This window comes from Physella acuta, unplaced genomic scaffold (assembly GCF_028476545.2).
Source record: "Physella acuta isolate Inbredline_101_S28 unplaced genomic scaffold, ASM2847654v3 ptg000531l, whole genome shotgun sequence".
NCBI classification, from domain to species: domain Eukaryota; kingdom Metazoa; phylum Mollusca; class Gastropoda; family Physidae; genus Physella; species Physella acuta.
Window position 1 is genome coordinate 867,904 of NW_026732050.1, and position 24,220 is coordinate 892,123.

At 47.9% G+C, this 24,220-nt stretch overlaps 1 long non-coding RNA gene across 1 annotated transcript; it reads left to right on the top strand.

Annotated features, from left to right (window-relative positions):
• The first annotated feature begins 17,697 nt into the window (after window positions 1-17,697).
• Window positions 17,698-20,149, top strand: LOC131945186 (uncharacterized). Its single transcript, XR_009387119.1, has 3 exons — window positions 17,698-17,956; window positions 19,632-19,720; window positions 20,070-20,149. It is a non-coding gene; the product is annotated as an uncharacterized LOC131945186 (long non-coding RNA).
• Window positions 20,150-24,220: the final 4,071 nt, after the last annotated feature.

A 24,220-nucleotide genomic window follows, 5' to 3' on the forward strand; every position in this document is an offset into this window, starting at 1 on the left:
CCTCCCCAGGACCGCTCGCCAACTCCCTAGGACTGCTCGCGGCCTCCCTAGGACTGCTCGCGGCCTCCCTAGGATTGCTCGCGGCCTGCCTAGGACTACTCGCGGCCTCCCTAGGACTGCTCGCGGTTTCCCTAGGACTACTCGCGGCCTCCCTAGGACTTTTTGCCTTCACTATTGCAACGTTCGCCGTCCCATATGGTGGTAGCACATCTGGCGGCCGACTGACGGCTCCACCTCCAACAGACTGTTGTATTTTTTTTTTGTTTTTTTTATCCACAGCTATTATCCCCTTGAACCTTCAATAGCATCGTATGCAAGAAGGCAGCCTTTTCAGTGATGGACCACCCCACTAGAGAGGGTTTAAAATAGTGAGATTTAATCTTTATAAATACGCTCTGTATATACTAGTTTAAAATTTATTTGTCCTTGAGAAATTAAAAAACAATTTAGCTGAAGATTTAAAGAATGAGAATTTTAAAGTTTCACGAATAAAAATAGTGCTTTACATTTTAAAATTAAAAGCCTAAGTCGATTTTTTTACTAATTATTTTATTTTTAAGATGTGTAAAATGTCTGTTAGTTGGGTTTAGGGCTACTTTGGTTCTGTTGTTTTGGTATAGCTACGTTCTGTTATTTTGGTAACATTTAGGTAAGTCAAAATCATTTTTATTTATTTAAATGTGACTGCTATATTCATTTTCCTTTTGAATTTCAGATATATACATCCTAATTATCTAATTAAGTCACAGCAAAGGCTGAGCTGGTGTAGGATGAATTTTCAAATGCAAGACTTTCTTATACAGCAAGATAAAACAGATTGTACTTAGAAGGTATGTATATGTAGCGTTTTCAACAAACATAGTGTTTTCTACCAAATGGTGAAGTCAAGTCGCCAGGAACCATCCTTGCGACTTGACTTCACCATTTACTGTAAACCGTTCAAGTAATGAAGAAATCAGGAACCATCCTTATTTCTTCATTACTTGAAAAGTTGACAGCAAATACTTGGAGAGTGAGTTGTCTGCCTTGGAGATCGCGTTTGGTTAACATTGTTCTCTCCTATTAGTTTCACTCTTCTATAAGTTTTTAAATTCCCCAGTGTCAAATGACAGTGTAACGTCCCCAAAGTGATTATTCCTTCTCCGGCCTGTCAGTCACATTCCCCAGTACGTTCCAGATAATTCTAGGCTAAATCTATTCACGAAACTCCCTTTGCAATGGTGTACATTAAATTACATTGTGTTGCCCTATAGACTCTAGTACAGATCTTATTATGTATTGTAAGTGGTTCTTTAGACAATCAAAAATCTCACTACATTATTTTCAATTGCTCATCCAAAGTACCTCTTACTTAGAATGGCTAAGTTTAGGTTGTGAGTTGGTGAATGTGCAACGTCTTAACATTTTTATTGAGTGTTGTGCTAAATTCGATTTAAACACTGTTTCTGAACAAGCAAAAACGTGTGCATCTGTTTAAATAGGCACATATTGATGCAATAAAAACGAGGAGTTCTAGTGACAAAAGCCTTAACAGATTATTGACTATTTACTAACGGAATGCAAACAGAAGCTTTAGATCATTTCTTAAGATACAATGACATGTATTCTACTTTTCAGATGCCACCAAAGAAATTAACCATTTTTGAATGAGAAATTGCGCACGCTAAAACAAATGGCAGTTTAAAGCAAAAGTGAAGCATTGGATGAAATTGTCTCCAGATTAGAGAACAAGGGACATTCCAAATATTCCAATAGATCTAAGAACCCAGACATCACATGCCTTTCAGAAAGAAAGAAAGAACACAGTTTTCTCAAGGTTTAAGGAAAGATGCGATAAAATGGAAGCATGACTCAAGAATAAGACTGTCACAAACAACAATTTTCAATTTGAATGTCACAAATGTCAGCTCTCAACAATATGACTATAAAAACATCTCTAAAATCTGAGAAGTCTAGCCTCCATGTCATAGAGCAAATAAACTGTTCAATATTACACCATCCACACACGTTTCGCCTGCCAACCACGATGTTGCTAGATTGATCACATTATTGACGTCTGTTGATAAAATTGATGCTCCTGGAACTATCAACCAATCTCAACAATGCAAGCGATCAAATAGAGGAAAAATTATCAGCGCTCGTCAAATGAATCTTCAATAAGGTCAGTTGGGAATATGTATGACGAATGTTTGCAGGGCGCCTGAGGTGTAACTGCGCGCAGGGCTCCTGAGGTGTGAGTGCATGCCAGGCTCCTGAGTGGTGAGTGCATGCCGGGCTCCTGATGTGTGAGTGCTCGCAGGGCTCCTGAGGGATGAGTGCTCGCAGGGCGCCTGAAGTGTGAGTGCGCGCTATGCGTCTGGCAATCGACAGACCGCTCGCCGCCTCATCAGGACTGCTCGCGGCTTCTCTAGGACTGCTCGCGGCTTCCCTAGGACTGGTCGCGGCCTCTTCACGTCTGCTCGCGGCATCCCTTGGACTGCTCGCGGCCTCCCTTGGACTGCTCGCGGCCTCCCTTGGGCTACTCGCGGCCTCCCTAGAACTGTTTGCCGTCGCTATTGCACAGCTCGCCGTCCCATATTGTGGTAGCCCAGCTCTTGAGGTGTTAGGGCTCGCAGAGCTTCTGAGGTGTTAGGGCTCGCAGAGCTTCTGAGATGCGAGTGCTCGCAGAGCTTCTGAGATGTGAGTGCTCGCAGGGCTCCTGAGGTGTTAGTGCTCGCAGGTCTCCTGAGGTGTTAGCGCTCGCAGAGCTTCTTAGGTGTGTGTGCTAGCAGGGCCCCTAAGGTGTTAGTTGTAACATAACTTTTTAGGTGTGAGTGCTCGCAGGGCGCCTGAGGTGTTAGTGCTCGCAGAGATTCTGAGATGTGAGTGCTCGCAGCGCTCCTGAGGTGTGAGTGCTCGCAGAGCTGAGGGGTGAGTGCTGGCAGGTCTCCTGATGAGTGAGTGCTGGCAGGGCGCCTATTGGGTGAGTGCATGCCGGGCTCCTGAGGTGTGAGTGCACGCAGGGCGCCTGAAGTGTGAGTGCGCGCTGTGCGTCTGGCAATCGACAGACCGCTCGCCGCCTCCCTTGGACTGCTCGCGGCCTCCCTAGGACTGCTCGCGGCCTCCCCACGTATGCTCGCGGCCTCCCTTGGACTGGTCGCGGCCTCCCTTGGACTACTCGCGGCCTTCCTAGGACTGTTTGCCGTCATTATTGCATAACTCGCCGTCCCATTTTGTGGTAGCCCAGCTCTTGAGGGGTTAGTTCTCGCAGGGCCCCTGAGGTGTGAGTGCTCGCAGGGCTCCTGATGTGGTAGTGCTCGAAGAGCGTCTGAGGTGTGAGTGCTCGCAGGGTGCCTGAGGTGTGAGTGCTCGCAGGGCTCCTGATGTGTTAGTGCTCGAAGAGCGTCTGAGGTGTGAGTGCTCGCAGGGTGCCTGAGGTGTGAGTGCTCACAGAGCTCAAAAGGGGTGAGTGCTGCCAGGGCTTCTGGGGTGTGAGTGCTCCCAGAGATTCTGAGATGTGAGTACTCGCAGGGCTCCTAAGGTGTGAGTGCACGCACTGCTCCTGAGGTGAGAGTGCACGCACTGCTCCTGAGGTGTGAGTGCTCGCAGAATTCATGAGGGGTAAGTGCTCGCAGGGCTCCTGAGGTGTGAGTGCATGCCGGGCTCCTGAGGTCTGAGTGCGCGCTGTGCGTCTGGCAATCGACAGATCGCTCGCCGCCTCCCCAGGACTGCTCGCGGCCTCCCTAGGACTGCTCGCGGCCTCCCTAGAACTGCTCGCTGCCTCCCTAGGACTGCTCGCGGCCTCCCTAGGACTGCTCGCGGCCTCCCTTGGACTGCTCGCGGCCTCCCTTGGACTGCTCGCGGCCTCCCTTGGACTGCTCGCGGCCTCCCTTGGACTGCTCGCGGCCTCCCTTGGACTGCTCGCGGCCTCCCTTGGACTGCTCGCGGCCTCCCTTGGACTGCTCGCGGCCTCCCTTGGACTGCTCGCGGCCTCCCTTGGACTGCTCGCGGCCTCCCTAGGACTTTTTGCCTTCACTATTGCACAGTTCGCCGTCCCATATGGTGGTAGCACATCTGGCGGCCGACTGATGGCTCCACCTCCAACAGACTGTTGTATTTTTTTTTGTTTTTTTATCCACAGCTATTATCCCCTTGAACCTCCAATAGCATCGTATGCAAGAAGGCAGCTTTTTCAGTGATGGACCACCCCACTAGAGAGGGTTTAAAATAGTGAGATTTAATCTTTATAAATACGCTCTGTATATACTAGTTTAAAATTTATTTGTCCCTGAGAAATTAAAAAAACAATTTAGCTGAAGATTTAAAGAATGAGAATTTTAAAGTTTCACGAATAAAAATAGTGCTTTACATTTTAAAATTAAAAGCCTAAGTCGATTTTTTTACTAATTATTTTATTTTTAAGATGTGTAAAATGTCTGTTAGTTGGGTTTAGGGCTACTTTGGTTCTGTTGTTTTGGTATAGTTATGTTCTGTTATTTTGGTAACATTTAGGTAAGTCAAAATCATTTTTATTTATTTAAATGTGACTGCTATATTCATTTTCCTTTTGAATTTCAGATATATACATCCTAATTATCTAATTAAGTCACAGCAAAGGCTGAGCTGGTGTAGGATGAATTTTCAAATGCAAGACTTTCTTATACAGCAAGATAAAACAGATTGTACTTAGAAGGTATGTATATGTAGCGTTTTCAACAAACATAGTGTTTTCTACCAAATGGTGAAGTCAAGTTGCCAGGAACCATCCTTGCGACTCGACTTCACCATTTACTGTAAACCGTTCAAGTAATGAAGAAATCATGAGCCATCCTTATTTCTTCATTACTTGAGCAGTTTACAGCAAATACTTGGAGAGTGAGTTGTCTGCCTTGGAGATCGCGTTTGGTTAACATTTTTCTCTCTTATTAGTTTCACTCTTCTATAAGTTTTTAAATTCCCCAGTGTCAAATGACAGTGTAACGTCCCCAAGTGATTATTCCTTCTCCGGCCTGTCAGTCACATTCCCCAGTACGTTCCAGATAATTCTAGGCTAAACTTCTACACGAAACTCCCTTTACAATGGTGTACAATAAATTACATTGTGTTGACCAATAGACTCTAGTACAGATCTTATTATGTATTGTAAGTGGTTCTTTAGACTTTAGACAATCAAAAATCTCACTACATTATTTTCAATTGCTCATCCAAAGTACCTTTTACTTAGAATGGCTAAGTTTAGGTTGTGAGTTGGTGAATGTGCAACGTCTTAACATTTTTATTGAGTGTTGTGCTAAATTCGATTTAAACACTGTTTCTGAACAAGCAAAAACGTGTGCATCTGTTTAAATAGACACATATTGATGCAATAAAAACGAGGAGTTCTAGTGACAAAAGCCTTAACAGATTATTGACTATTTACTAACGGAATGCAAACAGAAGCTTTAGATCATTTCTTAAGATACAATGACATGTATTCTACTTTTCAGATGCCACCAAAGAAATTAACCATTTTTGAATGAGAAATTGCGCACGCTAAAACAAATGGCAGTTTAAAGCAAAAGTGAAGCATTGGATGAAATTGTCTCCAGATTAGAGAACAAGGGACATTCCAAATATTCCAATAGATCTAAGAACCCAGACATCACATGCCTTTCAGAAAGAAAGAAAGAACACAGTTTTCTCAAGGTTTAAGGAAAGATGCGATAAAATGGAAGCATGACTCAAGAATAAGACTGTCACAAACAACAATTTTCAATTTGAATGTCACAAATGTCAGCTCTCAACAATATGACTATAAAAACATCTCTAAAATCTGAGAAGTCTAGCTTCCATGTCATAGAGCAAATAAACTGTTCAATATTACACCATCCACACACGTTTCGCCTGCCAACCACGATGTTGCTAGATTGATCACATTATTGACGTCTGTTGATAAAATTGATGCTCCTGGAACTATCAACCAATCTCAACAATGCAAGCGATCAAATAGAGGAAAAATTATCAGCGCTCGTCAAATGAATCTTCAATAAGGTCAGTTGGGAATATGTGTGACGAATGTTTGCAGGGCGCCTGAGGTGTAACTGCGCGCAGGGCTCCTGAGGTGAGTGCATGCCAGGCTCCTGAGTGGTGAGTGCATGCCGGGCTCCTGATGTGTGAGTGCTCGCAGGGCTCCTGAGGGATGAGTGCTCGCAGGGCGCCTGAAGTGTGAGTGCGCGCCATGCGTCTGGCAATCGACAGACCGCTCGCCGCCTCATCAGGACTGCTCGCGGCTTCTCTAGGACTGCTCGCGGCCTCCCTTGGGCTACTCGCGGCCTCCCCAGAAATGTTTGCCGTCGCTATTGCACAGCTCGCCGTCCCATATTGTGGTAGCCCAGCTCTTGAGGTGTTAGGGCTCGCAGAGCTTCTAAGATGTGAGTGCTCGCAGCGCTCCAGAGGTGTGAGTGCTCGCAGCGCTCCAGAGGGGTGAGTGCTCGCAGAGCTGAGGGGTGAGTGCTGGCAGGTCTCCTGATGAGTGAGTGCTGGCAGGGCTCCTATTGGGTCAGTGCATGCCGGGCTCCTGAGGTGTGAGTGCACGCAGGGCGCCTGAAGTGTGAGTGCGCGCTGTGCGTCTGGCAATCGACAGACCGCTCGCCGCCTCCCTTGGACTGCTCGCGGCCTCATCAGGACTGCTCGCGGCTTCTCTAGGACTGCTCGCGGCTTCCCTATGACTGGTCGCGGCCTCCCCACGTCTGCTCGCGGCATCCCTTGGACTGCTCGCGGCATCCCTTGGACTGCTCGCGGCCTCCCTTGGACTGCTCGCGGCCTCCCTTGGACTGCTCGCGGCCTCCCGTCGCTATTGCACAGCTCGCCGTCCCATATTGTGGTAGCCCAGCTCTTGAGATGTGAGTGCTCGCAGAGCTTCTGAGATGTGAGTGCTCGCAGAGCTTTTCAGATGTGAGTGCTCGCAGCGCTCCAGAGGTGTGAGTGCACGCAGGGCGCCTAAAGTGTGAGTGCGCGCTGTGCGTCTGGCAATCGACAGACCGCTCGCGGCCTCCCTAGGACTGCTCGCGGCCTCCCTAGGACTGCTCGCGGCCTCCCTAGGACTGCTCGCGGCCTCCCTACGTCTGCTCGCGGCCTCCCTTGGACTGCTCGCGGAATCCCTTGGACTACTCGCGGCCTTCCTAGGACTGTTTGCCGTCATTATTGCATAACTCGCCGTCCCATTTTGTGGTAGCCCAGCTCTTGAGTGGTTAGTGCTCGCAGGGCCCCTGAGGTGTGAGTGCTCGCAGGGCTCCTGATGTGTTAGTGCTCGAAGAGCTTCTGAGGTGTGAGTGCTCGCAGGGTGCCTGAGGTGTGAGTACTCACAGAGCTCATGAGGGGTGATGCTGCCAGGGCTCCTGAGGTGTGAGTGCTCCCAGAGATTCTGAGATGTGAGTGCTCGCAGGGCTCCTAAGGTGTGAGTGCACGCACTGCTCCTGAGGTGTGAGTGCACGCACTGCTCCTGAGGTGTGAGTGCTCGCAGAATTCATGAAGGGTAAGTGCTCGCAGGGCTCCTGATGTGTGAGTGCATGCCGGGCTCCTGAGGTGTGAGTGCGCGCTGTGCGTCTGGCAATCGACAGATCGCTCGCCGCCTCCCCAGGACTGCTCGCGAACTCCCTAGGACTGCTCGCGGCCTCCCTTGGACTGCTCGCGTCCTCCCTTGGACTGCTCGCGGCCTCCCTTGGACTGCTCGCGGCCTCCCTTGGACTGCTCGCGGCCTCCCTTGGACTGCTCGCGGCCTCCCTTGGACTGCTCGCGGCCTCCCTTGGACTGCTCGCGGCCTCCCTTGGACTGCTCGCGGCCTCCCTTGGACTGCTCGCGGCCTCCCTTGGACTGCTCGCGGCCTCCCTTGGACTGCTCGCGGCCTCCCTTGGACTGCTCGCGGCCTCCCTTGGACTGCTCGCGGCCTTCCTTGGACTGCTCGCGGCCTCCCTTGGACTGCTCGCGGCCTCCCTTGGACTGCTCGCGGCCTCCCTAGGACTTTTTGCCTTCACTATTGCACAGTTCGCCGTCCCATATGGTGGTAGCACATCTGGCGGCCGACTGATGGCTCCACCTCCAACAGACTGTTGTATTTTTTTTTGTTTTTTTATCCACAGCTATTATCCCCTTGAACCTCCAATAGCATCGTATGCAAGAAGGCAGCTTTTTCAGTGATGGACCACCCCACTAGAGAGGGTTTAAAATAGTGAGATTTAATCTTTATAAATACGCTCTGTATATACTAGTTTAAAATTTATTTGTCCTTGAGAAATTAAAAAACAATTTAGCTGAAGATTTAAAGAATGAGAATTTTAAAGTTTCACGAATAAAAATAGTGCTTTACATTTTAAAATTAAAAGCCTAAGTCGATTTTTTTACTAATTATTTTATTTTTAAGATGTGTAAAATGTCTGTTAGTTGGGTTTAGGGCTACTTTGGTTCTGTTGTTTTGGTATAGCTACGTTCTGTTATTTTGGTAACATTTAGGTAAGTCAAAATCATTTTTATTTATTTAAATGTGACTGCTATATTCATTTTCCTTTTGAATTTCAGATATATACATCCTAATTATCTAATTAAGTCACAGCAAAGGCTGAGCTGGTGTAGGATGAATTTTCAAATGCAAGACTTTCTTATACAGCAAGATAAAACAGATTGTACTTAGAAGGTATGTATATGTAGCGTTTTCAACAAACATAGTGTTTTCTACCAAATGGTGAAGTCAAGTCGCCAGGAACCATCCTTGCGACTTGACTTCACCATTTACTGTAAACCGTTCAAGTAATGAAGAAATCAGGAACCATCCTTATTTCTTCATTACTTGAAAAGTTGACAGCAAATACTTGGAGAGTGAGTTGTCTGCCTTGGAGATCGCGTTTGGTTAACATTGTTCTCTCCTATTAGTTTCACTCTTCTATAAGTTTTTAAATTCCCCAGTGTCAAATGACAGTGTAACGTCCCCAAAGTGATTATTCCTTCTCCGGCCTGTCAGTCACATTCCCCAGTACGTTCCAGATAATTCTAGGCTAAATCTATTCACGAAACTCCCTTTGCAATGGTGTACAATAAATTACATTGTGTTGACCTATAGACTCTAGTACAGATCTTATTATGTATTGTAAGTGGTTCTTTAGACAATCAAAAATCTCACTACATTATTTTCAATTGCTCATCCAAAGTACCTTTTACTTAGAATGGCTAAGTTTAGGTTGTGAGTTGGTGAATGTGCAACGTCTTAACATTTTTATTGAGTGTTGTGCTAAATTCGATTTAAACACTGTTTCTGAACAAGCAAAAACGTGTGCATCTGTTTAAATAGGCACATATTGATGCAATAAAAACGAGGAGTTCTAGTGACAAAAGCCTTAACAGATTATTGACTATTTACTAACGGAATGCAAACAGAAGCTTTAGATCATTTCTTAAGATACAATGACATGTATTCTACTTTTCAGATGCCACCAAAGAAATTAACCATTTTTGAATGAGAAATTGCGCACGCTAAAACAAATGGCAGTTTAAAGCAAAAGTGAAGCATTGGATGAAATTGTCTCCAGATTAGAGAACAAGGGACATTCCAAATATTCCAATAGATCTAAGAACCCAGACATCACATGCCTTTCAGAAAGAAAGAAAGAACACAGTTTTCTCAAGGTTTAAGGAAAGATGCGATAAAATGGAAGCATGACTCAAGAATAAGACTGTCACAAACAACAATTTTCAATTTGAATGTCACAAATGTCAGCTCTCAACAATATGACTATAAAAACATCTCTAAAATCTGAGAAGTCTAGCTTCCATGTCATAGAGCAAATAAACTGTTCAATATTACACCATCCACACACTTTCGCCTGCCAACCACGATGTTGCTAGATTGATCACATTATTGACGTCTGTTGATAAAATTGATGCTCCTGGAACTATCAACCAATCTCAACAATGCAAGCGATCAAATAGAGGAAAAATTATCAGCGCTCGTCAAATGAATCTTCAATAAGGTCAGTTGGGAATATGTGTGACGAATGTTTGCAGGGCGCCTGAGGTGTAACTGCGCGCAGGGCTCCTGAGGTGAGTGCATGCCAGGCTCCTGAGTGGTGAGTGCATGCCGGGCTCCTGATGTGTGAGTGCTCGCAGGGCTCCTGAGGGATGAGTGCTCGCAGGGCGCCTGAAGTGTGAGTGCGCGCTATGCGTCTGGCAATCGACAGACCGCTCGCCGCCTCATCAGGACTGCTCGCGGCTTCTCTAGGACTGCTCGCGGCCTCCCTTGGGCTACTCGCGGCCTCCCCAGAAATGTTTGCCGTCGCTATTGCACAGCTCGCCGTCCCATATTGTGGTAGCCCAGCTCTTGAGGTGTTAGGGCTCGCAGAGCTTCTGAGGTGTTAGGGCTCGCAGAGCTTCTAAGATGTGAGTGCTCGCAGCGCTCCAGAGGTGTGAGTGCTCGCAGCTCTCCAGAGGTGTGAGTGCTCGCAGAGCTGAGGGGTGAGTGCTGGCAGGTCTCCTGATGAGTGAGTGCTGGCAGGGCTCCTATTGGGTCAGTGCATGCCGGGCTCCTGAGGTATAAGTGCACGCAGGGCGCCTGAAGTGTGAGTGCGCGCTGTGCGTCTGGCAATCGACAGACCGCTCGCCGCCTCCCTTGGACTGCTCGCGGCCTCATCAGGACTGCTCGCGGCTTCTCTAGGACTGCTCGCGGCTTCCCTATGACTGGTCGCGGCCTCCCCACGTCTGCTCGCGGCATCCCTTGGACTGCTCGCGGCATCCCTTGGACTGCTCGCGGCCTCCCTTGGACTGCTCGCGGCCTCCCGTCGCTATTGCACAGCTCGCCGTCCCATATTGTGGTAGCCCAGCTCTTGAGATGTGAGTGCTCGCAGAGCTTCTGAGATGTGAGTGCTCGCAGAGCTTTTCAGATGTGAGTGCTCGCAGCGCTCCAGAGGTGTGAGTGCACGCAGGGCGCCTGAAGTGTGAGTGCGCGCTGTGCGTCTGGCAATCGACAGACCGCTCGCCGCCTCCCTTGGACTGCTCGCGGCCTCATCAGGACTGCTCGCGGCTTCTCTAGGACTGCTCGCGGCTTCCCTATGACTGGTCGCGGCCTCCCCACGTCTGCTCGCGGCATCCCTTGGACTGCTCGCGGCATCCCTTGGACTGCTCGCGGCCTCCCTTGGACTGCTCGCGGCCTCTCTTGGGCTACTCGCGGCCTCCCTTGGACTGCTCGCGGCCTCCCGTCGCTATTGCACAGCTCGCCGTCCCATATTGTGGTAGCCCAGCTCTTGAGATGTGAGTGCTCGCAGAGCTTCTGAGATGTGAGTGCTCGCAGAGCTTTTCAGATGTGAGTGCTCGCAGCGCTCCAGAGGTGTGAGTGCACGCAGGGCGCCTGAAGTGTGAGTGCGCGCTGTGCGTCTGGCAATCGACAGACCGCTCGCCGCCTCCCTTGGACTGCTCGCGGCCTCCCTAGGACTGCTCGCGGCCTCCCTACGTCTGCTCGCGGCCTCCCTTGGACTGCTCGCGGAATCCCTTGGACTACTCGCGGCCTTCCTAGGACTGTTTGCCGTCATTATTGCATAACTCGCCGTCCCATTTTGTGGTAGCCCAGCTCTTGAGTGGTTAGTGCTCGCAGGGCCCCTGAGGTGTGAGTGCTCGCAGGGCTCCTGATGTGTTAGTGCTCGAAGAGCTTCTGAGGTGTGAGTGCTCGCAGGGTGCCTGAGGTGTGAGTACTCACAGAGCTCATGAGGGGTGATGCTGCCAGGGCTCCTGAGGTGTGAGTGCTCCCAGAGATTCTGAGATGTGAGTGCTCGCAGGGCTCCTAAGGTGTGAGTGCACGCACTGCTCCTGAGGTGTGAGTGCACGCACTGCTCCTGAGGTGTGAGTGCTTGCAGAATTCATGAAGGGTAAGTGCTCGCAGGGCTCCTGATGTGTGAGTGCATGCCGGGCTCCTGAGGTGTGAGTGCGCGCTGTGCGTCTGGCAAACGACAGATCGCTCGCCGCCTCCCCAGGACCGCTCGCCAACTCCCTAGGACTGCTCGCGGCCTCCCTAGGACTGCTCGCGGCCTCCCTAGGATTGCTCGCGGCCTGCCTAGGACTGCTCGCGGCCTCCCTAGGACTGCTCGCGGTTTCCCTAGGACTACTCGCGGCCTCCCTAGGACTTTTTGCCTTCACTATTGCACAGTTCGCCGTTCCATATGGTGGTAGCACATCTGGCGGCCGACTGACGGCTCCACCTCCAACAGACTGTTGTATTTTTTTTTTGTTTTTTTTATCCACAGCTATTATCCCCTTGAACCTTCAATAGCATCGTATGCAAGAAGGCAGCCTTTTCAGTGATGGACCACCCCACTAGAGAGGGTTTAAAATAGTGAGATTTAATCTTTATAAATACGCTCTGTATATACTAGTTTAAAATTTATTTGTCCTTGAGAAATTAAAAAACAATTTAGCTGAAGATTTAAAGAATGAGAATTTTAAAGTTTCACGAATAAAAATAGTGCTTTACATTTTAAAATTAAAAGCCTAAGTCGATTTTTTTACTAATTATTTTATTTTTAAGATGTGTAAAATGTCTGTTAGTTGGGTTTAGGGCTACTTTGGTTCTGTTGTTTTGGTATAGCTACGTTCTGTTATTTTGGTAACATTTAGGTAAGTCAAAATCATTTTTATTTATTTAAATGTGACTGCTATATTCATTTTCCTTTTGAATTTCAGATATATACATCCTAATTATCTAATTAAGTCACAGCAAAGGCTGAGCTGGTGTAGGATGAATTTTCAAATGCAAGACTTTCTTATACAGCAAGATAAAACAGATTGTACTTAGAAGGTATGTATATGTAGCGTTTTCAACAAACATAGTGTTTTCTACCAAATGGTGAAGTCAAGTCGCCAGGAACCATCCTTGCGACTTGACTTCACCATTTACTGTAAACCGTTCAAGTAATGAAGAAATCAGGAACCATCCTTATTTCTTCATTACTTGAAAAGTTGACAGCAAATACTTGGAGAGTGAGTTGTCTGCCTTGGAGATCGCGTTTGGTTAACATTGTTCTCTCCTATTAGTTTCACTCTTCTATAAGTTTTTAAATTCCCCAGTGTCAAATGACAGTGTAACGTCCCCAAAGTGATTATTCCTTCTCCGGCCTGTCAGTCACATTCCCCAGTACGTTCCAGATAATTCTAGGCTAAATCTATTCACGAAACTCCCTTTGCAATGGTGTACAATAAATTACATTGTGTTGACCTATAGACTCTAGTACAGATCTTATTATGTATTGTAAGTGGTTCTTTAGACACTCAAAAATCTCACTACATTATTTTCAATTGCTCATCCAAAGTACCTTTTACTTAGAATGGCTAAGTTTAGGTTGTGAGTTGGTGAATGTGCAACGTCTTAACATTTTTATTGAGTGTTGTGCTAAATTCGATTTAAACACTGTTTCTGAACAAGCAAAAACGTGTGCATCTGTTTAAATAGGCACATATTGATGCAATAAAAACGAGGAGTTCTAGTGACAAAAGCCTTAACAGATTATTGACTATTTACTAACGGAATGCAAACAGAAGCTTTAGATCATTTCTTAAGATACAATGACATGTATTCTACTTTTCAGATGCCACCAAAGAAATTAACCATTTTTGAATGAGAAATTGCGCACGCTAAAACAAATGGCAGTTTAAAGCAAAAGTGAAGCATTGGATGAAATTGTCTCCAGATTAGAGAACAAGGGACATTCCAAATATTCCAATAGATCTAAGAACCCAGACATCACATGCCTTTCAGAAAGAAAGAAAGAACACAGTTTTCTCAAGGTTTAAGGAAAGATGCGATAAAATGGAAGCATGACTCAAGAATAAGACTGTCACAAACAACAATTTTCAATTTGAATGTCACAAATGTCAGCTCTCAACAATATGACTATAAAAACATCTCTAAAATCTGAGAAGTCTAGCCTCCATGTCATAGAGCAAATAAACTGTTCAATATTACACCATCCACACACGTTTCGCCTGCCAACCACGATGTTGCTAGATTGATCACATTATTGACGTCTGTTGATAAAATTGATGCTCCTGGAACTATCAACCAATCTCAACAATGCAAGCGATCAAATAGAGGAAAAATTATCAGCGCTCGTCAAATGAATCTTCAATAAGGTCAGTTGGGAATATGTATGACGAATGTTTGCAGGGCGCCTGAGGTGTAACTGCGCGCAGGGCTCCTGAGGTGTGAGTGCATGCCGGGCTCCTGAGTGGTGAGTGCATGCCGGGCTCCTGATGTGTGAGTGCTCGCAGGGCTCCTGAGGGATGAGTGCTCGCAGGGCGCCTGAAGTGTGAGTGCGCGCTATGCGTCTGGCAATCGACAGACCGCTCGCCGCCTCATCAGGACTGCTCGCGGCTTCTCTAGGACTGCTCGCGGCTTCCCTAGGACTGGTCGCGGCCTCTTCACGTCTGCTCGCGGCATCCCTTGGACTGCTCGCGGCCTCCCTTGGACTGCTCGCGGCCTCCCTTGGGCTACTCGCGGCCTCCCTAGAACTGTTTGCCGTCGCTATTGCACAGCTCGCCGTCCCATATTGTGGTAGCCCAGCTCTTGAGGTGTTAGGGCTCGCAGAGCTTCTGAGATGCGAGTGCTCGCAGAGCTTCTGAGATGTGAGTGCTCGCAGGGCTCCTGAGGTGTTAGTGCTCGCAGGTCTCCTGAGGTGTTAGCGCTCGCAGAGCTTCTTAGGTGTGTGTGCTAGCAGGGCCCCTAAGGTGTTAGTTGTAACATAACTTTTTAGGTGTGAGTGCTCGCAGGGCGCCTGAGGTGTTAGTGCTCGCAGAGATTCTGAGATGTGAGTGCTCGCAGCGCTCCTGAGGTGTGAGTGCTCGCAGAGCTGAGGGGTGAGTGCTGGCAGGTCTCCTGATGAGTGAGTGCTGGCAGGGCGCCTATTGGGTGAGTGCATGCCGGGCTCCTGAGGTGTGAGTGCACGCAGGGCGCCTGAAGTGTGAGTGCGCGCTGTGCGTCTGGCAATCGACAGACCGCTCGCCGCCTCCCTTGGACTGCTCGCGGCCTCCCTAGGACTGCTCGCGGCCTCCCCACGTATGCTCGCGGCCTCCCTTGGACTGGTCGCGGCCTCCCTTGGACTACTCGCGGCCTTCCTAGGACTGTTTGCCGTCATTATTGCATAACTCGCCGTCCCATTTTGTGGTAGCCCAGCTCTTGAGGGGTTAGTTCTCGCAGGGCCCCTGAGGTGTGAGTGCTCGCAGGGCTCCTGATGTGGTAGTGCTCGAAGAGCGTCTGAGGTGTGAGTGCTCGCAGGGTGCCTGAGGTGTGAGTGCTCGCAGGGCTCCTGATGTGTTAGTGCTCGAAGAGCGTCTGAGGTGTGAGTGCTCGCAGGGTGCCTGAGGTGTGAGTGCTCACAGAGCTCAAAAGGGGTGAGTGCTGCCAGGGCTTCTGGGGTGTGAGTGCTCCCAGAGATTCTGAGATGTGAGTACTCGCAGGGCTCCTAAGGTGTGAGTGCACGCACTGCTCCTGAGGTGAGAGTGCACGCACTGCTCCTGAGGTGTGAGTGCTCGCAGAATTCATGAGGGGTAAGTGCTCGCAGGGCTCCTGAGGTGTGAGTGCATGCCGGGCTCCTGAGGTGTGAGTGCGCGCTGTGCGTCTGGCAATCGACAGATCGCTCGCCGCCTCCCCAGGACTGCTCGCGAACTCCCTAGGACTGCTCGCGGCCTCCCTTGGACTGCTCGCGTCCTCCCTTGGACTGCTCGCGGCCTCCCTTGGACTGCTCGCGGCCTCCCTTGGACTGCTCGCGGCCTCCCTTGGACTGCTCGCGGCCTCCCTTGGACTGCTCGCGGCCTCCCTTGGACTGCTCGCGGCCTCCCTTGGACTGCTCGCGGCCTCCCTTGGACTGCTCGCGGCCTCCCTTGGACTGCTCGCGGCCTCCCTTGGACTGCTCGCGGCCTCCCTTGGACTGCTCGCGGCCTCCCTAGGACTGCTCGCGGCCTCCCTAGGACTTTTTGCCTTCACTATTGCAACGTTCGCCGTCCCATATGGTGGTAGCACATCTGGCGGCCGACTGACGGCTCCACCTCCAACAGACTGTTGTATTTTTTTTTTGTTTTTTTATCCACAGCTATTAACCTCTTGAACCTCCAATAGCATCGTATGCAAGAAGGCAGCTTTTTCAGTGATGGACCACCCCACTAGAGAGGGTTTAAAATAGTGAGATTTAATCTTTATAAATACGCTCTGTATATACTAGTTTAAAATTTATTTGTCCTTGAGAAATTAAAAAACAATTTAGCTGAAGATTTAAAGAATGAGAATTTTAAAGTTTCACGAATAAAAATAGTGCTTTACATTTTAAAATTAAAAGCCTAAGTCGATTTTTTTACTAATTATTTTATTTTTAAGATGTGTAAAATGTCTGTTAGTTGGGTTTAGGGCTACTTTGGTTCTGTTGTTTTGGTATAGTTATGTTCTGTTATTTTGGTAACATTTAGGTAAGTCAAAATCATTTTTATTTATTTAAATGTGACTGCTATATTCATTTTCCTTTTGAATTTCAGATATATACATCCTAATTATCTAATTAAGTCACAGCAAAGGCTGAGCTGGTGTAGGATGAATTTTCAAATGCAAGACTTTCTTATACAGCAAGATAAAACAGATTGTACTTAGAAGGTATGTATATGTAGCGTTTTCAACAAACATAGTGTTTTCTACCAAATGGTGAAGTCAAGTTGCCAGGAACCATCCTTGCGACTTGACTTCACCATTTACTGTAAACCGTTCAAGTAATGAAGAAATCATGAGCCATCCTTATTTCTTCATTACTTGAGCAGTTTACAGCAAATACTTGGAGAGTGAGTTGTCTGCCTTGGAGATCGCGTTTGGTTAACATTTTTCTCTCTTATTAGTTTCACTCTTCTATAAGTTTTTAAATTCCCCAGTGTCAAATGACAGTGTAACGTCCCCAAGTGATTATTCCTTCTCCGGCCTGTCAGTCACATTCCCCAGTACGTTCCAGATAATTCTAGGCTAAACTTCTACACGAAACTCCCTTTACAATGGTGTACAATAAATTACATTGTGTTGACCAATAGACTCTAGTACAGATCTTATTATGTATTGTAAGTGGTTCTTTAGACTTTAGACAATCAAAAATCTCACTACATTATTTTCAATTGCTCATCCAAAGTACCTTTTACTTAGAATGGCTAAGTTTAGGTTGTGAGTTGGTGAATGTGCAACGTCTTAACATTTTTATTGAGTGTTGTGCTAAATTCGATTTAAACACTGTTTCTGAACAAGCAAAAACGTGTGCATCTGTTTAAATAGACACATATTGATGCAATAAAAACGAGGAGTTCTAGTGACAAAAACCTTAACAGATTATTGACTATTTACTAACGGAATGCAAACAGAAGCTTTAGATCATTTCTTAAGATACAATGACATGTATTCTACTTTTCAGATGCCACCAAAGAAAATAACCATTTTTGAATGAGAAATTGCGCACGCTAAAACAAATGGCAGTTTAAAGCAAAAGTGAAGCATTGGATGAAATTGTCTCCAGATTAGAGAACAAGGGACATTCCAAATATTCCAATAGATCTAAGAACCCAGACATCACATGCCTTTCAGAAAGAAAGAACACAGTTTTCTCAAGGTTTAAGGAAAGATGCGATAAAATGGAAGCATGACTCAAGAATAAGACTGTCACAAACAACAATTTTCAATTTGAATGTCACACATGTCAGCTCTCAACAATATGACTATAAAAACATCTCTAAAATCTGAGAAGTCTAGCATCCATGTCATAGAGCAAATAAACTGTTCAATATTACACCATCCACACACGTTTCGCCTGCCAACCACGATGTTGCTAGATTGATCACATTATTGACGTCTGTTGATAAAATTGATGCTCCTGGAACTATCAACCAATCTCAACAACGCAACGATCAAATAGAGGAAAAATTATCAGCGCTCGTCAAATGAATCTTCAATAAGGTCAGTTGGGAATATGTGTGACGAATGTTTGCAGGGCGCCTGAGGTGTAACTGCGCGCAGGGCTCCTGAGGTGAGTGCATGCCAGGCTCCTGAGTGGCGAGTGCATGCCGGGCTCCTGATGTGTGAGTGCTCGCAGGGCTCCTGAGGGATGAGTGCTCGCAGGGCGCCTGAAGTGTGAGTGCGCGCTATGCGTCTGGCAATCGACAGACCGCTCGCCGCCTCATCAGGACTGCTCGCGGCTTCTCTTGGACTGCTCGCGGCCTCCCTTGGGCTACTCGCGGCCTCCCTAGAACTGTTTGCCGTCGCTATTGCACAGCTCGCCGTCCCATATTGTGGTAGCCCAGCTCTTGAGGTGTTAGGGCTCGCAGAGCTTCTGAGGTGTTAGGGCTCGCAGAGCTTCTAAGATGTGAGTGCTCGCAGCGCTCCAGAGGTGTGAGTGCTGGCAGCGCTCCAGAGGTGTGAGTGCTCGCAGAGCTGAGGGGTGAGTGCTGGCAGGTCTCCTGATGAGTGAGTGCTGGCAGGGCTCCTATTGGGTGAGTGCATGCCGGGCTCCTGAGGTGTGAGTGCACGCAGGGCGCCTGAAGTGTGAGTGCGCGCTGTGCGTCTGGCAATCGACAGACCGCTCGCCGCCTCTGTAGGACTGCTTGCGGCCTCCCTAGGACTGCTCGCGGCCTCCCTTGGACTGCTCGCGGCCTCCCTTGGACTACTCGCGGCCTTCCTAGGACTGTTTGCCGTCATTATTGCATAACTCGCCGTCCCATTTTGTGGTAGCCCAGCTCTTGAGGGGTTAGTGCTCGCAGGGCCCCTGAGGTCTGAGTGCTCGCAGGGCTCCTGATGTGTTAGTGGTCGAAGAGCTTCTGAGGTGTGAGTGCTCGCAGGGTGCCTGAGGTGTGAGTGCTCACAGAGCTCATGAGGGGTGATGCTGCCAGGGCTTCTGGGGTGTGAGTGCTCCTAGAGATTCTGAGATGTGAGTGCTCGCAGGGCTCCTAAGGTGTGAGTGCACGCACTGCTCCTGAGGTGTGAGTGCACGCACTGCTCCTGAGGTGTGAGTGCTTGCAGAATTCATGAGGGGTAAGTGCTCGCAGGGCTCCTGAGGTGTGAGTGCATGCCGGGCTCCTGAGGTGTGAGTGCGCGCTGTGCGTCTGGCAATCGACAGACCGCTCGCCGCCTCCCCAGGACCGCTCGCGGCCTCCCTAGGACTGCTCGCGGCCTCCCTTGGACTGCTCGCGGCCTCCCTAGGACTGCTCGCGGCCTCCCTAGGACTGCTCGCGGCCTCCCTAGAACTGCTCGCTGCCTCCCTAGGACTGCTCGCGGCCTCCCTAGGACTGCTCGCGGCCTCCCTTGGACTGCTCGCGGCCTCCCTTGGACTGCTCGCGGCCTCCCTTGGACTGCTCGCGGCCTCCCTTGGACTGCTCGCGGCCTCCCTTGGACTGCTCGCGGCCTCCCTTGGACTGCTCGCGGCCTCCCTTGGACTGCTCGCGGCCTCCCTTGGACTGCTCGCGGCCTCCCTTGGACTGCTCGCGGCCTCCCTTGGACTGCTCGCGGCCTCCCTAGGACTTTTTGCCTTCACTATTGCACAGTTCGCCGTCCCATATGGTGGTAGCACATCTGGCGGCCAACTGATGGCTCCACCTCCAACAGACTGTTGTATTTTTTTTTGTTTTTTTATCCACAGCTTTTAACCTCTTGAACCTCCAATAGCATCGTATGCAAGAAGGCAGCTTTTTCAGTGATGGACCACCCCACTAGAGAGGGTTTAAAATAGTGAGATTTAATCTTTATAAATACGCTCTGTATATACTAGTTTAAAATTTATTTGTCCCTGAGAAATTAAAAAAAACAATTTAGCTGAAGATTTAAAGAATGAGAATTTTAAAGTTTCACGAATAAAAATAGTGCTTTACATTTTAAAATTAAAAGCCTAAGTCGATTTTTTTACTAATTATTTTATTTTTAAGATGTGTAAAATGTCTGTTAGTTGGGTTTAGGGCTACTTTGGTTCTGTTGTTTTGGTATAGTTACGTTCTGTTATTTTGGTAACATTTAGGTAAGTCAAAATCATTTTTATTTATTTAAATGTGACTGCTATATTCATTTTCCTTTTGAATTTCAGATATATACATCCTAATTATCTAATTAAGTCACAGCAAAGGCTGAGCTGGTGTAGGGTGAATTTTTAAATGCAAGACTTTCTTATACAGCAAGATAAAACAGATTGTACTTAGAAGGTACGTATATGTAGCGTTTTCAACAAACATAGTGTTTTCTACCAAATGGTGAAGTCAAGTCGCCAGGAACCATCCTTGCGACTTGACTTCACCATTTACTGTAAACCGTTCAAGTAATGAAGAAATCATGAACCATCCTTATTTCTTCATTACTTGAAAAGTTGACAGCAAATACTTGGAGAGTGAGTTGTCTGCCTTGGAGATCGCGTTTGGTTAACATTTTTCTCTCTTATTAGTTTCACTCTTCTATAAGTTTTTAAATTCCCCAGTGTCAAATGACAGTGTAACGTCCCCAAAGTGATTATTCCTTCTCCGGCCTGTCAGTCACATTCCCCAGTACGTTCCAGATAATTCTAGGCTAAATCTTTACACGAAACTCCCTTTGCAATGGTGTACATTAAATTACATTGTGTTGACCAATAGACTCTAGTACATATCTTATTATGTATTGTAAGTGGTTCTTTAGACAATCAAAAATCTCACTACATTATTTTCAATTGCTCATCCAAAGTACCTTTTACTTAGAATGGCTAAGTTTAGGTTGTGAGTTGGTGAATGTGCAACGTCTTAACATTTTATTGAGTGTTGTGCTAAATTCGATTTAAACACTGTTTCTGAACAAGCAAAAACGTGTGCATCTGTTTAAATAGACACATATTGATGCAATAAAAACGAGGAGTTCTAGTGACAAAAGCCTTAACAGATTATTGACTATTTACTAACGGAATGCAAACAGAAGCTTTAGATCATTTCTTAAGATACAATGACATGTATTCTACTTTTCAGATGGCACCAAAGAAATTAACCATTTTTGAATGAGAAATTGCGCACGCTAAAACAAATGGCAGTTAAAAGAAAAAGTGAAGCATTGGATGAAATTGTCTCCAGATTAGAGAACAAGGGACATTCCAAATATTCCAATAGATCTAAGAACCCAGACATCACATGCCTTTCAGAAAGAAAGAAAGAACACAGTTTTCTCAAGGTTTAAGGAAAGATGCGATAAAATGGAAGCATGACTCAAGAATAAGACTGTCACAAACAACAATTTTCAATTTGAATGTCACAAATGTCAGCTCTCAACAATATGACTATAAAAACATCTCTAAAATCTGAGAAGTCTAGCCTCCATGTCATAGAGCAAATAAACTGTTCAATATTACACCATCCACACACGTTTCGCCTGCCAACCACGATGTTGCTAGATTGATCACATTATTGACGTCTGTTGATAAAATTGATGCTCCTGGAACTATCAACCAATCTCAACAATGCAAGCGATCAAATAGAGGAAAAATTATCAGCGCTCGTCAAATGAATCTTCAATAAGGTCAGTTGGGAATATGTGTGACGAATGTTTGCAGGGCGCCTGAGGTGTAACTGCGCGCAGGGCTCCTGAGGTGAGTGCATGCCAGGCTCCTGAGTGGTGAGTGCATGCCGGGCTCCTGATGTGTGAGTGCTCGCAGGGCTCCTGAGGGATGAGTGCTCGCAGGGCGCCTGAAGTGTGAGTGCGCGCTATGCGTCTGGCAATCGAAAGACCGCTCGCCGCCTCATCAGGACTGCTCGCGGCTTCTCTAGGACTGCTCGCGGCCTCCCTTGGGCTACTCGCGACCTCCCCAGAAATGTTTGCCGTCGCTATTGCACAGCTCGCCGTCCCATATTGTGGTAGCCCAGCTCTTGAGGTGTTAGGGCTCGCAGAGCTTCTGAGGTGTTAGGGCTCGCAGAGCTTCTGAGATGCGAGTGCTCGCAGAGCTTCTGAGATGTGAGTGCTCGCAGGGCTCCAGAGGTGTGAGTGCTCGCAGCGCTCCAGAGGTGTGAGTGCTCGCAGAGCTGAGGGGTGAGTGCTGGCAGGTCTCCTGATGAGTGAGTGCTGGCAGGGCTCCTATTGGGTCAGTGCATGCCGGGCTCCTGAGGTGTGAGTGCACGCAGGGCGCCTGAAGTGTGAGTGCGCGCTGTGCGTCTGGCAATCGACAGACCGCTCGCCGCCTCCCTTGGACTGCTCGCGGCCTCATCAGGACTGCTCGCGGCTTCTCTAGGACTGCTCGCGGCTTCCCTATGACTGGTCGCGGCCTCCCCACGTCTGCTCGCGGCATCCCTTGGACTGCTCGCGGCATCCCTTAGACTGCTCGCGGCCTCCCTTGGACTGCTCGCGGCCTCCCTTGGGCTACTCGCGGCCTCCCTTGGACTGCTCGCGGCCTCCCGTCGCTATTGCACAGCTCGCCGTCCCATATTGTGGTAGCCCAGTTCTTGAGATGTGAGTGCTCGCAGAGCTTCTGAGATGTGAGTGCTCGCAGAGCTTTTCAGATGTGAGTGCTCGCAGCGCTCCAGAGGTGTGAGTGCACGCAGGGCGCCTGAAGTGTGAGTGCGCGCTGTGCGTCTGGCAATCGACAGACCGCTCGCCGCCTCCCTTGGACTGCTCGCGGCCTCCCTAGGACTGCTCGCGGCCTCCCTACGTCTGCTCGCGGCCTCCCTTGGACTGCTCGCGGAATCCCTTGGACTACTCGCGGCCTTCCTAGGACTGTTTGCCGTCATTATTGCATAACTCGCCGTCCCATTTTGTGGTAGCCCAGCTCTTGAGTGGTTAGTGCTCGCAGGGCCCCTGAGGTGTGAGTGCTCGCAGGGCTCCTGATGTGTTAGTGCTCGAAGAGCTTCTGAGGTGTGAGTGCTCGCAGGGTGCCTGAGGTGTGAGTACTCACAGAGCTCATGAGGGGTGATGCTGCCAGGGCTCCTGAGGTGTGAGTGCTCCCAGAGATTCTGAGATGTGAGTGCTCGCAGGGCTCCTAAGGTGTGAGTGCACGCACTGCTCCTGAGGTGTGAGTGCACGCACTGCTCCTGAGGTGTGAGTGCACGCACTGCTCCTGAGGTGTGAGTGCTCGCAGAATTCATGAGGGGTAAGTGCTCGCAGGGCTCCTGATGTGTGAGTGCATGCCGGGCTTCTGATGTGTGAGTGCGCGCTGTGCGTCTGGCAATCGACAGATCGCTCGCCGCCTCCCCAGGACCGCTCGCCAACTCCCTAGGACTGCTCGCGGCCTCCCTAGGACTGCTCGCGGCCTCCCTAGGACTGCTCGCGGCCTCCCTAGGACTGCTCGCGGCCTCCCTAGGACTGCTCGCGGCCTCCCTAGGACTGCTCGCGGCCTCCCTAGGACTACTCGCGGCCTCCCTAGGACTTTTTGCCTTCACTATTGCAACGTTCGCCGTCCCATATGGTGGTAGCACATCTGGCGGCCGACTGACGGCTCCACCTCCAACAGACTGTTGTATTTTTTTTTTTGTTTTTTTTATCCACAGCTATTATCCCCTTGAACCTTCAATAGCATCGTATGCAAGAAGGCAGCCTTTTCAGTGATGGACCACCCCACTAGAGAGGGTTTAAAATAGTGAGATTTAATCTTTATAAATACGCTCTGTATATACTAGTTTAAAATTTATTTGTCCTTGAGAAATTAAAAAACAATTTAGCTGAAGATTTAAAGAATGAGAATTTTAAAGCTTCACGAATAAAAATAGTGCTTTACATTTTAAAATAATTAAAAGCCTAAGTTGATTTTTTTACTAATTATTTTATTTTTAAGATGTGTAAAATGTCTGTTAGTTGGGTTTAGGGCTACTTTGGTTCTGTTGTTTTGGTATAGCTACGTTCTGTTATTTTGGTAACATTTAGGTAAGTCAAAATCATTTTTATTTATTTAAATGTGACTGCTATATTCATTTTCCTTTTGAATTTCAGATATATACATCCTAATTATCTAATTAAGTCACAGCAAAGGCTGAGCTGGTGTAGGATGAATTTTCAAATGCAAGACTTTCTTATACAGCAAGATAAAACAGATTGTACTTAGAAGGTATGTATATGTAGCGTTTTCAACAAACATAGTGTTTTCTACCAAATGGTGAAGTCAAGTCGCCAGGAACCATCCTTGCGACTTGACTTCACCATTTACTGTAAACCGTTCAAGTAATGAAGAAATCATGAACCATCCTTATTTCTTCATTACTTGAAAAGTTGACAGCAAATACTTGGAGAGTGAGTTGTCTG